This window comes from Pleurodeles waltl, chromosome 2_1 (genome assembly GCF_031143425.1).
Source record: "Pleurodeles waltl isolate 20211129_DDA chromosome 2_1, aPleWal1.hap1.20221129, whole genome shotgun sequence".
NCBI lineage: Eukaryota > Metazoa > Chordata > Amphibia > Caudata > Salamandridae > Pleurodeles > Pleurodeles waltl.
In genome coordinates this window covers 650749547-650765399 of record NC_090438.1, presented here as the reverse complement: position 1 = coordinate 650765399, position 15853 = coordinate 650749547, and positions in this window count along the sequence as shown.

The window sequence follows — 15853 nt, the reverse complement described above, 5'->3', positions numbered from 1 at the left end:
TCTTTTACAAGACTATTGTGATCACATATGACTTGCTGTTGTTCTTTGCCATGTGTTTTACTTTTGAGAGCATACATTTTCCCTCTGATTTAATCAGTAATTCTCCAAATGTTTTCTTGGGTGAAATTGGCTTGTATGTCTCTTGCCTGTGGTCATAGTAGAAAACTAATTTTATGTTATCAATTTATTTTCTTTGATAATCACAGTATTTTCTTTGATAATCACAGTATAAGTATAAGTATAACCAAATGTCAGTCTCTCTGGTACCGTGATCCTTATCTCTGGAATGAAAATGTGGCAAAGTTATAGGGTTCATTTCCTAATATAATTCAAAAAGTGTTCAAAAGAATATGCCTGATTCTCATCCCCATCTCCTAAAAGGTTATAAAACACAGGAAGAGAGAGGGGAATGGAAAGAGAGCTAGAGACAGAAAGAAAGAGAGGGAGATAGATTCCTGTTTCATTACACAAATACATTACTCTTTTTAAAATGCAATTGAATCAATTTTCTGAGGATGCTTTTCTCTCTCAATTCATAGTGCGCCATGCCACCCTTTGCTGTCAATCTGATGGAGCACACATTTATCGCTCACTCATTTCTCATTCCTTTTCGCCCCCAGATTCAGTCCAGTCAGTGTTCCCAAAAAGATTTCCGTTTTAGGCATTTTCACACCATATTAACTACCCTTGCTAACTTTTTTCTTATTCAGTTCTATTTGATGAAACCATAGATCGCCTGATCGATCTGGCTATGTTGTCTGACTGCATAATATTGTTATAGCGTTCGAGTTTCTTTACCTCAAATGATATACTTCATTGAACTATTGATAATTTGGGCGATTCCACGAATCCTGTACCATTCAGAAATCTGTCAGATTCAGACTATGCTAAAATAAATAAACCCAGAAATAGAATATTTGATTTGGTTAGCTGATTTGTATAAAAGGTAGTTCGTGGCAGTTATCATTATTCTTTTGTATGCATAGATTTGAATTATAATTTTCCATTTGTTCTTACTGAATCTAAAATTGCCCATGTGTATGTAAAGTCCTTGAGGAAATTAAAAATTCAAAAAATCTCGCAACTTGCCACTTAGAACTTAAAAATCGCAAAGCTGGCTTACAAGAGGGTCTAGATAAAACTCCCAGAGCCTCATAAAAACAGCCTTTTGTGTTCCGTGGGGATACAGAGGTGGGAAACTCTAATTGTGTGTGGCATGTTCACCTTTAATAATGACTATCACAAGTTATTCCACTCACAATAGGAACTAACATGCAGACCTGGAAATAGATTATGCTTTTCTGCATGCAATTTCTCTTTCCCAGTCAAATTGTAGGTGCGTTTCTTTGGCTACTTGTAATCTGCTTTAAGCAAGTGGTAAATGGTTATGGAGAATTGCTGTTGGTCAGGGGCTGGAGGAAAGGAGCAGAGAATACCAGGGCATAGCAAACCTTACAAGAACGTGGCATTGCAGTGAAGATGTGACATTCAGGGCTGGGCTAATGTTTCTGTCTTGACTTCAGTACTATGTGACATTGGCGTGATTTCTTTGTATAGTTACATTATTACTTATGCAAGCAAAAAGGCATGTTTAGCAGTGTTAGAAATGGGGTCTCTAGTTGGCAGTAGGTTTGCACCCTGGCCAACTAGGGACCCTCACTCTAGTCAGGATAAGGGAGATACCCACTCAGATAACCCCTGCTTACCCCCTTGGTAGCTTGGCATCAGCAGTCAGGCTTATCTCAGAAGCAATGGTAAAGCATTTGCTCATAACATACAGTAATAAATGAAAATACTAAAAAAGGACACCACACCAGTTTTACAAAAATAGTCATTATTTATCTATATAAAACAATACCAAATACAATATAAATCCACCATACAGTAATAAATATATGAATTCTGAAAGATTTTCTCAAAAATACAGTTCCTTAACGTCGATAGCTCCACGTGGGGCATTCACTGCGTTGTGATCAACAAAACCAACAGTTCAGGCTGGCCGCGGCTTCGCGGGCCAGCTACAGTGTCCAGAAGACCCGCAAACAGTACCTTTGGAATTGCAGGGAGTCATGATCCTCATGGTGAGCTCTGGAGAGCAGCGTCGCTGGCGTCACGTTGCCGGTTCCGGAGTCGATGTGGGAGTCGTTGGGCCCTTGAAGTCACATGCGTTGAAGATTGAACTTCTGGCTAATGAAGTCAGGATCACTGGCGTGGATGGATTCGGGGCTGAGGTGCGAAGCCGAACGATGCGACGTGCAGTGCCCACAGGTCACGGTGCCGGCAGTGTCTCTGTGATGGCATGCAACGGCGTCGGTGAGACCAGGTGTCAAGAAATTAGGAAGTTAGGAAGTAGGAAGTTGCATCACATGTAGTCCAGGTGCCATCTTGGATTGAGAAGCAGTCATAATATACTTCTGCGTCCAACATTATGATTCAGAACTGTTAGGAATTTGAGTATTACTTAAGTGCTTGTTCAGACCTGATATCTTCTCCATAGACCAGATACCTTCTCCACAACATCCAGAGTGGAAAAGCTCTGAGTGGGAGCATTCTGACTTTTTGGCCCAGGGGCACTGCACCTTCATCGGATTGTCTTGGCAGATTGGTGTTAGTCCTCAGAGGTTCTTGAAGCCAAAAAGTTATTAAATCATAGGTTTCAGGAGATGATGGGAAGAGACCAATTCGACACGAGCTGAGGGTCTAGGATCTTGGGGACATCACTTTGGAGTCAAGACTCACTCCAACAGAGGGCAGCAGGAGTGTCCAAGGCAGGTTCAGTTGCAACTTGTCAGGTTGCCATCACAGAAAAGGCCAATTGCAGATTGTTCTGCCCCTCCCTCCCACCTCCCCTTATTTGGCAGCCGCTGCGCAGTGAAGGGGAGCGACCCTTGACCCTGCCCAAGCAGGCCGCTCCCCTGCAACGCGTGCCGGTGCTGCTGCTGCTCCTGGTTACCTTTTTTGTTATCATTCTCTTTTGGCCCCGCCGCTGTGTCCCTGCTGCCCCGCCCCCTCCCTCCACTTCAGTCTTTCCGCCGCTGCGTCCCCGCCCCCTCCCTCCACTTCAATTACCTTCTTCCCGCTGCTGTGTCCCGGCAGCCCCGCCCCCCTCCCTCCACTTCAGTTACCTACTTCCCACCGCAGCATCTCTGCGGCCCCGCCCCCTCCCTCCACTTCAGTTACCTTCTTCCCACTGCTTCGTCCCTGCAGCTCCGCCCCCTCCCTCCACTTCAGTTACCTTCTTTCCGCCGCTGTGTCCCTGTGGCCCCGCCCCCTTGCTCCCCCATTCGCTGCCCCCTCCCTCTTCCCAGCTGCCCCTCCCTTCCACCTCCCCTTATATGGCAGCCGCTGCGCAGCAGGCGCGCCACTGGCGTGCTGAAGGCGTGCCTAAGGCAAGCCCGTCTGCGCCCGTCTGTGCCCCGACCGCGCCCAGCGCTAGGACCCCTGGTCCCCCAGACCACCACGGCCAGCAACACCATTACACCGCCACCACCCTCCGCGCACTCAACACCGGACGAGCACACGCTTGCTTCCTGGCCTCCCCTAAGCACACACAGGGACCCTTCACCCGCCGGAACTGCATCCTCACCAGCCTCCAAATCGCCAAACCTCCTGCCGAACCCAAACGCAACTACCTCTGATGCATCCTACTTAACACCCGCTTCGCACACAAACACGGCGTCGAACTCTGGGACCTGCTCGACACCTCCACCCTAGATGTCGCCTTCCTGACGGAGACCTGGATGAACACCTCCTCGGCCCCAGATATCGCCATAGCCATTCCAGATGGCTACAAGATCACCCGCAGGGATCGCACCAACGGAGTCGGAGGCGGGATTGCCATCGTCCACAAGAATACCATCAGGGTCACAACCTGTACCGACGACACCCTCAGCACCGCCAAACACCTGCACTTCCAGATCCACACCAACCCCAACACTACCCTCAGAGGAACCCTCATCTACAGACCCCCCGGACCACGCACTCAGTTCTGTGACTCCATCGCCGACCTTGTCATCAGGCATGCCCTAGCCTCCGCCGACTACATCCTCCTCGGCAACCTGAACTTTCACCTGGAGAATAACAATGACCCCAAAACCACCAACCTAATCGACAACCTTGCCACCCTCGGACTCAGACAACTCGTCACTACCCCAACACACTCCGCTGGCCACACGCTGGATCCCGTCTTCTCTGCAAGCCCACATGTCACCTTCAGCCACACCACCGAACTCCCATGGACCGACCCCCGCTGCATACACTTCACCTTCCAGAAACCCACCATGCACCATCGCACCCAACAGATCCCCTGCCGCAACTGGAGCAAAATCAGCCAAGACCAGCTGAACACCAGCCTCGCCCGAAAACCACCCACCAAACCCACCAATCCCGACCTCGCAGCCTGCAACCTCTGGCGCTGGATCGACGACTGTGCCAACACTCTCGTCCCGCTCAATAAACCTTCCAACAGAGGTGCCAACAAGAGAGCCAGCTGGTTCACCTCAGACCTTCAAACTTCCAAGCAAACCTGTCGGAAACTGGAGAGAAAGTGGCTCCTCGAACAGACACCGGACAACCATGCCGCCTTCAAGAACGCCATCAACAATCACCATCACCTCATCAGATCTGCCAAGAAAACCTCCTTCAAAGACCACCTGGACAACAACGCACACAACAGCAGAGAGCTCTTCAACATCGTGAATGAACTCTCCAACCCCAGCTCCAGCACAAACGACATCCCACCTTCACAAGACCTGTGCAACTCCCTTGCCGCCTTCTTCCACCACAAGATCACAGACATCCATGACAGCTTCAACAGCCAGACCACCCCACCAATCACCAACACCTCAGACTCTCCACCCACTTTCTCACTGCTCGTCTGGGCCAACGTGAACGAAGACGACACAATCAAAACCATGGGCACCACCCACTCTGGATCTCCGTCAGATTCATGCCCGCACCACATCTTTAACAAAGCAAGCGCCACCATCGCACCCCACCTCCACATAGTCATCAACATCTCCTTCGAGACCACGACCTACCCCGAGAGCTGGAAGCATGCTGAGATCAAACCCCTGCTCAAGAAACCCTTGGCGGACCCGAGAGACCTCAAGAACTTCCGCCCCATCTCCCTGCTCCCATTCCCGGCTAAGGTCATCGAGAAGATCGTCAACAGACAACTGACCCACTAACTCGAAGAAAACAACATCCTGGACCCATCCCAGTCAGCGTTCCACATCAACCACAGTACTGAAACTGCCCTCATCGCCACCACTGACGACATCAGGGCCCTGCTTGACAACGGCAAAACCACGGCCCTCTTCCTCCTGGACCTCTCGGCCGCCTTCGACAGCGTCTGCCACCGCATCCTACGCACACGCGCCCACAACACAGGGATCCAGGACAGAGCTCTGGAGTGGACCACCCCATTCCTCTCCAGCAGAACCCAGAGCGTCCGCCTCCCCCCTTTCCACTCCGAAGCCTCCAAGATCATCTGCGGCGTTCCCAAGGTTCGTCCCTCAGTCCTACACTTTTCAGTGTTAAATGGCCCCACTTGCCCGCGTCGCCCGGCTGCACAACCTCAACATCATCTCCTGCGCCAACGACACCCAACTGATCCTCTCCCTCACCAAGGACCCCCTCACCGCCAAATCCAACCTCCACAAAGGAATGAAGGCTGTCGCCGAATGGATGAGTAACAGCAAATTGAAGTTGAACTCAGATAAGACGGAGGTCCTCATCTTCGACGCCAACCCCTCAGCTTGGGAAGACTCCTGGTGGTCGACTGCTCTGGGAGCAGCCCCAACATCCACCAACCAAGCACGCAACCTGGGCATCATCCTTGACTCAACACTCTCCATGACAAAGCAAGTCAGCGCCGTCTCCTCATCCTGTTTCAACACCCTCCGCATGCTCCACAAGATCTACAGATGGATCCCCACAGATACAAGAAGAACAGTCACCCAAGCCCTCGTCAGCAGCAAACTTGACTACGGAAACACCCTCTACGCAGGAGACCCGGCCAAACTCCTCAAACGACTGCAACACATGCAAAACGCCTCCGCACGCCTGATGCTCGATGCCCACCGCCACAGCCACATCACTCCCCTTCTGAGAGACCTATATTGGCTCCCCGTCAACAAAAGGATAACCTTCAAGCTCCTCACCCACGCACATAAGGCGCTCCACTACACCGGTCCAGCCTACCTCAACAGACGACTCACCTTCTACACCCCGTCTAGCCAACTCCGCTCAGCCGACCTCGCCCTCGCCACCATCCCCCGCATCCGAAGAGCGACTACCGAAGGCAGATCCTTCTCCTACCTCCCTGCCAAGACCTGGAACACCCTTCCCTTGCCCCTACGACAAACCGAAGACCTGCTGACTTTCAGGAAGTAGCTCAAAACCTGGCTATTCGAGCAGTAGCAGCACCCTTACCCCCCTCAGCGCCTTGAGACCCTCAAAGGGTGATAGTGCGCTCTACAAATACACTGATTGATTGATTGATTCATTGCCAAAAATGCCATCTGTAATTTTAGGATCATTGTTGCAATCCTGAGAGGCCAACAGGTCTGTGCACTTTCAAGACCCAAAGTGAGCGAGTGTCAGATTATTTGTACCAAGTAGCCAAAGAATTGTTTTTTATTTTTATTTTCATTTGCTGCTTCATTGCTGGAAAATACACATTTGACATATCAAATCTGACAGCCCATATAAATGCTAATGCACCTGAAAATGGTGGAGAATTAGAGCAATCTCCTTGAAAACTTCAAGTTTCCATTCAAACCTCTCTATCATGGCCTCATACTCCTTTCTTTATGGCCTCTCTTGTACAATCTAAGCCTACAATCACTAGATCTCTTTTCTCATGTCTTCTTAGTAGCATTACTGGAATAGATTCCAGAACCCTCCTGATTTTCATGTTCACCTCAGCTCATAGCTTCTGATGGTGTAGAGTTTATAAAGCATAATGAATCATTGGACCTCTCTTAATCCCCAGGGCCGATGACCAGCATATCATTGCACATTCTGTTGCTATTGAATTTCTCATAGTCCTCAAAAATAACATTTGATTGTGGCTCGATACACTGAGTGCATCAACAGATCATTGGGTCTTCTCTCTGGTCACAGTCATTGCTTATTCCACTGAGTGGAACAGATGCTAAAGATGGTGATATTGCACCTTTATTTTATTTTATTGTTTCTGGCAGTGGCAGGAATGGTGTATCAGTAACAGAATTATCGTGAAAAGTGGTATTGCTAATATACTTCTGTCCACCATATAACACCTTTCGTTTGCAGTACATCTTATCAACAGGAACTTTCTAAGTCTCACTAAAGCAGCCGCTGCTTGTTCTCACTTTTGCAATATGTAGTTAAGTTGGTATCCTCCTTCTAACAGAAAAAGATGTTCTTCATTCACATATATGTGGCTCTTGGTTTATCAGCTGGAATGCCTTGCCAAAGCCTGCATATCTGCAGGGTTGTTATGCTACATGTTTAAAACTAGAGTGTCATGTCCCCATGTTTACACCAATGAAGTAACCATAGGAGAACAAAAGCCCAAATGGAAGAAATCACCATGCTGAATTTTTGTGATACAAAAATTAAATTGTGAATCTGTCTATTGTTGAATTGGAAGAAGTGTGCAACAAATGCTTATTACACATATCCACCTTTATACACATTTAGAGAAATTCTGAAATCTAACTTAAATTAAGAGTGAATAATTTCTGTAAATAAAAGATTCATGTAAAGCACACGTAAAATGCAGAAACATCATTTAATGTGCATGTGATGCACACTTTGTATCCAATACTAAGTGATGATAATAGTTCTGCTAAAGGACATTACCACAATGTTTGCAATGAACTCAATACACCCTATTCACGAAGGAAAATATGCATGTATAGTGTTTCCCTATGTAAATCTAATACTACATCTACATATAAGTGTATTGTTCTTTGTTGTTCACCATTTCTGATTGTAGATTTACACCTAAGTACAGACTTACGTGTCTTCAGCCCATAATATCAGGGGATGGAGATAGACAATATAAAATGTACAATTGTAGAGTTGCTACTAGCAACTTTTCTCATATAGGCGGAGATCTATCTATAATAAAGTATTGGGAGAAATATTATTTCTTAAAGAATATTAAAAAAGTTAATAGAAAATGAAAACATATATTAATGTTTCAATCTGTAAATAATAATTATTAACTTAGCACTGACAAAATAGTGTTAAAGTATATCACCTGATCAAATAAAATGTTTATTCAATCTTAAAATAAACAATCTATATTCATTTAAATTATAAATATTGTATTCAAAATTTGAAAAAAACACCCTCGCTAGACTATTAATGTATAGTAAATGTAATGGATAGTTGCAGTTTGTGTTGAATTAAATTATTTAAAAAAACACTATTACAAGTTGAATTTAATTCATTTTCTAAAGTGATAAAATGTCTAATTTGTCTTTTAACCAATTTTTAACAGTAAATATTAATTATGTCAAAAGAAGAACTATTGTTTTGAAATGTGGGAGAAAATCAAAAGTTCATAAGGCACTCAGCTTATCTGAAAAAAAGGTGTTCCACTAATTCAGTTCTAAATACTTTTTAGACAATCAACTCCATTAAAGTGGCAACAGCTTAAAATGATAAGATAAAAAAATAAAATCAATGCATAAAAAACAGTGTTAAAGTATACAGTACAATCGGTTTATGAAAGTTTGACATCTATAGCACATAATGTGAAATTTAAAAAAAAATCTGTCTAGTATCAAGACTTTTAGTAGAGAACTTGCATCAAATGCTAAAATCAAACTAGGCCTCACTGAATATACACATAACGGACTTCAAAAACTGTGGCATGAGAATAAGACGTCTCGAGATAGGCTGGTCTACTAACTTTATAGTGCAGCAGTTTTTAATTTGAGTCTTCTGGAGCTCAGCATAGTGTCATTTCATTGCTGCTGATACAAGATGAAAAGAAAAATGGATTGGCGACCAAACAATTCTACTACAGTGAAAAATATTGAAAGGCGATGCTCTAAATATTATTTAAAATGCTAAATATTCTCAAGCAACTGTACAGCAAGACCTGAACAGTGAATTCCTGGAATAACAGGACAGGCGAAGTTCAACAAAGGATAAATGAGAGATGGTGATAGACTCCAGTTACACCCATTTAGTATTGACATTTTTATTCTAGCAACCTACCCATTCTGTTGTCACATTAGCCAAGATTTTGCCAGCAAGAAACTTGACAAAAGCACAGGGAATGGACTAAAAAAGCTAATGTTTAGGCTTGAATGCTCTGGGAACATGAAGGGTAGAGATCATACTTTAGATACACGCCAGAACTGTGCCCATAAATCCCTGAGAGGATTGGGCGCCTGGCAAAATTCCTTCATATTTCCTCAGGGCACGTTAAAATTCCATATTTACCAACAGGACAACTTGCTCCTCGATCCCACCCATCTTTGGTTTGATCCCAATCCCTTGTATCAGTGCACTACCATTTGTGAAATATTGATTCAAAATGACAGAAGAGCCTTCTGCGTTCATGAATTAACGCTGGTATAGGTGAGGTGGTGACCACTGGACTGGAGCGGTAAACAAAGATGACACATGTTAATGATAGGACGTCATGCCCATAGAGGTAGCAAGTCTAATGAAGAAAAACATCCCATGCAAAGGAGACAGAACTTAACTTTGTAACACAATTAAAATGAATCAGTCATACATGTTTGGACCCCTCTTTGGGTGTAGCTCCTGATGACAAAGTCAATGTGTTTTCTTCTCATGAGTGTCTGACGATCAGATACAAAAGATCTTTTATGAACCTCTTCATTTAAAGCTCCTTTCAACTGCTGATGAGACAGGTTTGAATTGCATAGAGGGGAGGCACCTTTAAGTTACCGTATGTTCCACAGTTATGAAAAGATACAATAGACACATTCTGTGCACTAATAAATAAAGACCAGCTAAAACCTAAGAATTCTAAACCTAAAACAAGATATACTCTCAATGGAATAAAAAAAAAACTTTGACTTTTTAAAGCAAGATCAAACTACAATAATAAAGCTATCAAGCAAAGCCAGTAACATGGGTATATTAGATAGCTCTACATATACAGAAGACAGCTAAATGACACCAGCTGCTACACTTAACTAACCAAAGATAACTATTTAACATTGCAGAAGTTGAGTATTTGGAGAGACAAAGGCTTATTTCTTTCTATGTGGACCAGGTTTGCTTTCCATTTGTCCAAATTGGACTTTCTTTTTTAAGGATTATAAAGACTTCACGGATAACATTTAAAACAAATCTGGGAAAATGTTATACCATGGATATCGGTGCCCTATGCACCTGCATAAGAAACACAAACGGCTTTCATGCACTCAAACACTTTTTAGGGGTCCGCTTAAAATTCACTCACATGTTGCTGAACACTATTGAATTCTGCTTCTGTGAGAACGTCCTTCCATTTCAGGAACAACATTATAAACAGATATAGGGAACAGCAATGGGTAACTGTTTCTCCCACAGCTATACAAATGCATTCATGGCCCAGTGGAAGAAGCAGTCAATGACAATGGCAATTTAGAGGTTTATTTTCTTATTTGGATCTTTCTAACTGAAATACAGAATGGAGCAAGGGTCAACACATTATATAAACAACTTGATGTAAACAAAAATAGATTCCCAGAAGTCACTGCTTGTGTGTCCTTGTTCACATTAGTAGTCACCAGGGAGTTAAAATCAAGAGGGGAGAATCTACTCCCTCCTATATTGGTTCCACACCTCCATGCAGCTCGGGGTGTCAAGGTTTTAGCCCATTTACTAAAATACTATCATGCCCATTGAGTACTTCCAAGAACAAGGGATGCAAGGGCAGTAGGATTCTGAATCCCAGGACAGAGGAAGAATTGCCCTGCCAAATCCTGGTACTGATGGGCACAGGACAGGCTCAACATTTGCCCAGGCTTCCCCCAGGCACATCCCACATGTATCCTGCACGTGTCCCATGGAGCGGGAGCAGCTACACTGCTTTATGTCGCTAGTACCTGGGTGGCCTCTCCCCTTGCAGGATACATTCATTGGCGCCAAAAGACACAATGAATCCTGGGAGTCCCTTCCTGGCAGCATCGGGCAAACAGAGGGCTCAACACTCCCCCACAGGGATTACAAAATTCTTGTGGTAACCCCATGAGAGTTCCAATCTCATCAACCATGCAGTCAGTAGGAGTAAGAATATACCCATTAAAAGTCTAAGATGCTCATTTGAAACCTATTATATTTAGCTATCTCACCTCTGAGAAAGTACTTACAGAAAATATATAAGTAACACACTTATGTCATACAAATACCAATCAACTAATCATGGTTTTACTCACTCGCACGGGTATGTTTGATTACCACCATCATTAGTACCTTCGCTATACATACCAAGGGATTTGACAGAAACTATGCATCCTTATTTTTTAAAACCTATACACAGAGGTAGATCACACCTACTTCTTAGCGGATGTGATCTGATATAGACTCCTTAGACAATAGTCTTTTTTCTTTTATATGACATATGTCTGTGATATATATTCATGAAAGGCCTGGCATTCAGGCAATATTTTTTAACTGTTCACAACAAATGCATTTAAGCACAGCAAAATGCACGGAAAAGTCAATTCTTATACACATGACAATTTCATATTTTAAATTGCAGGACTCTGACATCACATACAGATGTATTTTTATCATAAAACTATTTACTTGCTATAATTTGTTTAAAACCATTGTTGTGTCTTTGTTGTCTGCTCTGTGGTGCACAATGGAATAAAGCAAAATTATTGTATGTCAGAGTCGCTACTGTGCTCTATTCTGAATTACCTGAAATTATTTCAATTTTATGTATATTTATATATTTAATTAAAACAAATATTTAATGTTTTCAATTATTTAATATGATTTCTTATGAGGTGTTATGTTAGGTCTCCGCCTCTGAGTGCCTTTCTATGAGAGTGGGTTGCTGTACCTGTGAGTGGCCATGTGTCTTGCAAGAATTACTCACAGACTGGGCTGAAGTTCATTTACTACTGTTTTGTGACCTTTATGGCTGCAGTAACTTTGAAGTGTAGTTTGTGGATAGCAATGGTCTCAATCTTTTGCAGGTGAGTGTGTGTATTAGCATGACCTATCCTAAAGCCATCCTTACCCCTACTATTTAGAAGTAAGTATTCCCCATTTTCCAGCCATCCACCACTTGTCCATCCACATTTATATCTAGACCACACATATCCATAGAGCTCTGCCACTTTGGCAGAGATCGCTGCATAGAAAGGATGGGAGAGGTGATGGTCTCCTCATGAGGGTTTATGAATAGCATTTTGGTGACCATGAGTATTACTAATGTGGTACTAATGTATGAAGTATAAAATGCAATTTGTGATGAGACACTAAGGTGCTCATTCCGAGTTTGGCGGTCATACCCAAAGACCGCCTTGCATAAGGCAGCTGAGACATCACCAGCAATGGCAGAGTGAAGGCTGCCCTATCACGAGTGACCAACACAACACAGCCAAATTTTGAATGGAAAAACAACACTGTCGGCCCAAATGATGGAAAAAAGGAGGAGGTTGCCCCACCACTACCGCCACGCCGGGAAAATCCCACCTGCCAAATTCTGATACACAAATCAGCACCGCAGAAACCAACTGGCGGTAATCCATTGGTGGTCCAAACCGCAGCAGGAAAACAAGTAGCCACCACCGCAGCAACACTGCACCAGAAAGGACAACACCAATAGCAACACCTGGAACACATACACACACCTGTCCACAGCACTACAAAACACCCCCCAACATACCCAGAACCCTTTGCAAATTGAATCCCAGATAGAGTGAGAGACAGACACACTGAAAGGAGGCATGGCACCTAGATATCACAGGCACCATCACACAAAGTACTCAGCACACAACACACCACTGCACACAAACACCACGGAGCACACGCACACATTATTACACATATCCACAACTACAAACAGCACACCCACAATCCCTGCACACCATACACCCCCACCCACAACACAACCACCATCTCACCACAAGAAAAACCCAGATTGACTAAAGAGGAGCTCAGGGTATTGATCGAGGAAATTGTCAAAGTGGAGCCAACACTGTTAGGAGCACTGGCCCAGCAGACATCCATAGCCGGAAGAACGACCTATGGCAGAGGATTGTCAACAGCGTGAATGCAGTGAGGAACCATCCACGCATAAGGGAGGACATTAGGAAGAGGTGGAATGACCTGAGGGGGAAGCTATTAGCCATGGCCTCCAGCACAAAGTGGCCGTCATGAGGACTGGTGGCAGACCACGACCACCTCCCCCAGAAATGGCACCATGGGAGGAGATGGTCTTGGCCATACTGCATCCGGAAGGCCTAACAGGAATTGATACTGGACTGGACACTGTTAGGTCCACTGTACTCACTGCCCACCATGACCCTGTGTACAGCATGTACCGCCACCACCTTTACACCCCCTAGAACCATCCAAACGTGCACAATCTAATCATTGGCCCCATACCCACACTTGCATGTCACATCTCCCCACTGATGCCATTCCCTCACAGCCCAACCTAGTGCATGTATGCCTCTCACAGCTGAAAGTACCACAACTACCACAATGCAACACTCTCTACCCTTGCCTGACTGCTATGTCCATATCACATCTCTGCAATTGCATGTTGAACCGTGTCACTCCCGATCACCAATATGTGGTGGGAATGCACATCAGTGCATGGAAATACAGTAGCAAGACAAATGTAAACTGTACTGCAAATTAGGACCATTGCAAACTTCCACTGATGGGAACACAAGCAGTGGACTGCAAACTGTCAATGCCAGTACTGCCCTGCAAATACAGTGAATGAGGGAATTCCACCATGTGTGTCACTGCAAAACTACCATCATCTGACACAATACCGCTCATTTCACAGGTCTCCCAAGTACTGACACACAACAGAGGAGCCCAGTGACAGGAAGCCCAGGCCTGGATGCAGCACCAATAGGGGAGGATCCAAATGCAAGTCTGGATTCAGACAATGAACCTGGCCCATCAGGCATGAGTGGTCAGACCACCACCACCAGCCTTTCCCTGCCCAAAACCCAAACCACATCCCCTGTGGCAGTCAGTGCTCAGCAAAGCCCACCTTCCCATCCCTGTGTCCCAAGGTCACATCAATCATCAGTGTGCTCCACAGGACAGGGACAGGAGTCAACATTGCAAACCCAAAACAATGACTGTCCTGGTGTCAGTTGGAGGGGGCACACTGCCCCAGGGGCACAGGCACAGGGGGCAAGGGCCAGTGGGAGGACAATCGTGGGACAAGGGACGAGGCAGGCTTAGAACACCACTGGCTAGGAAGCTGTCTCCAAGGTCCTGGGAGCCTACCAGCAAACCGAGGACCAGTTGGGCCAGATATTCACCACCTTGCAAGACACACAGAGGCTGCAGAAGGAATACCACCAGGAGGCCAGGCAGCAGTGGCAGGTACACAATGCCACCATGGCCTCCACATTACGGGAGTTCAAGGAACTCAACAGCATCCTGCGGACATTCTCCACCCAACAGCAGGCCCCATCCAGTAGTCAGTCAACACCACTGCCCTCAACATCAGCACCTGCTACTGGAATGGAGGCACAGCAGGAGGACACAAAGGACAACAGCAGCCCTACCCCTGCAGCTGAGGAACCCCCCAGAAAAGAGGTCGCCCATCCAGGCACCCTGCAGGACCCCAGGCGAAGACCAATCCCCCACCAGGAAGTGATCCCTCTTCTGAGATGTCACCTTTGTGTGCCACTGTAACACCCTGTTGGCTGTCCAACACCAAGGTCACATAATTCCGAGGCTAATGGTCACAGGACCCATGAACCTATCAGCTGGACCCCCCACTCTGATCAGCACGTAGACCATTATCCTACTTCTCTGGACTACACTAAATAAACAACTATTATCACAAGTCATGGTGCATGTCTCTTTATTGTTTGTATTGGCAATTATGTTGAAGAACAAAAATATTATACACAGGTCTACAAAACACATAATCCGAACACATCCTGCAACACATTACAGAACTGGGGCTGCAAAAAGCCTGCAGCCAGTCCCACTGTCCTCTGAAAGGAGCCACTCACCAGGAAATGCAGGACAGACAACACCCGGACTGTTGGAGGGATGGCATGAGGATTCCTCAAAGCTGGCAAGAGGTCTGCCTTCAACTGGATGACCAGTTCCCTGATGCACAAACGGTTCAGTCGATAGGTCAGGATGATGTGGCACTCTTCCATGGTTTTGAGATCAACGAGTGGTCAGTAAATTGGTGCATTCCCCCTCATTCCATTATGGGCAAAGCTGTGCTGGGATAAAAACAACAATCAGGATGTCTGTCACAATGTAGGCTATACATTATGTTACATGACAGTCATTATGCACTACTCATGCAAGTTGCATTTAATGTGTCAGTACACATTACTCCACCATCCATACCTGACCAGACGATGGCCCATGATTAATGTGTGGATGGACGTATGCAGGACATGTACACCTACACCTTTCCTGTGTATTACTTATTACTTATTATTATTACTGTGTATTTTCTGTATTATTACTGGTCAAATATGCTGACAATTGTGGTGACAACTCTGTACATTTGACTAGACACGTACTACATGTGTCCATATTCCTAATGTCAAACCTGGAGTATGTTTATGTGTTCAAAGGCAGGTAGGGAAGGTGTGTCCACTCAGGACAGTAATGTGACAAACTAAATGGCATCCATGTGTCGGCATGC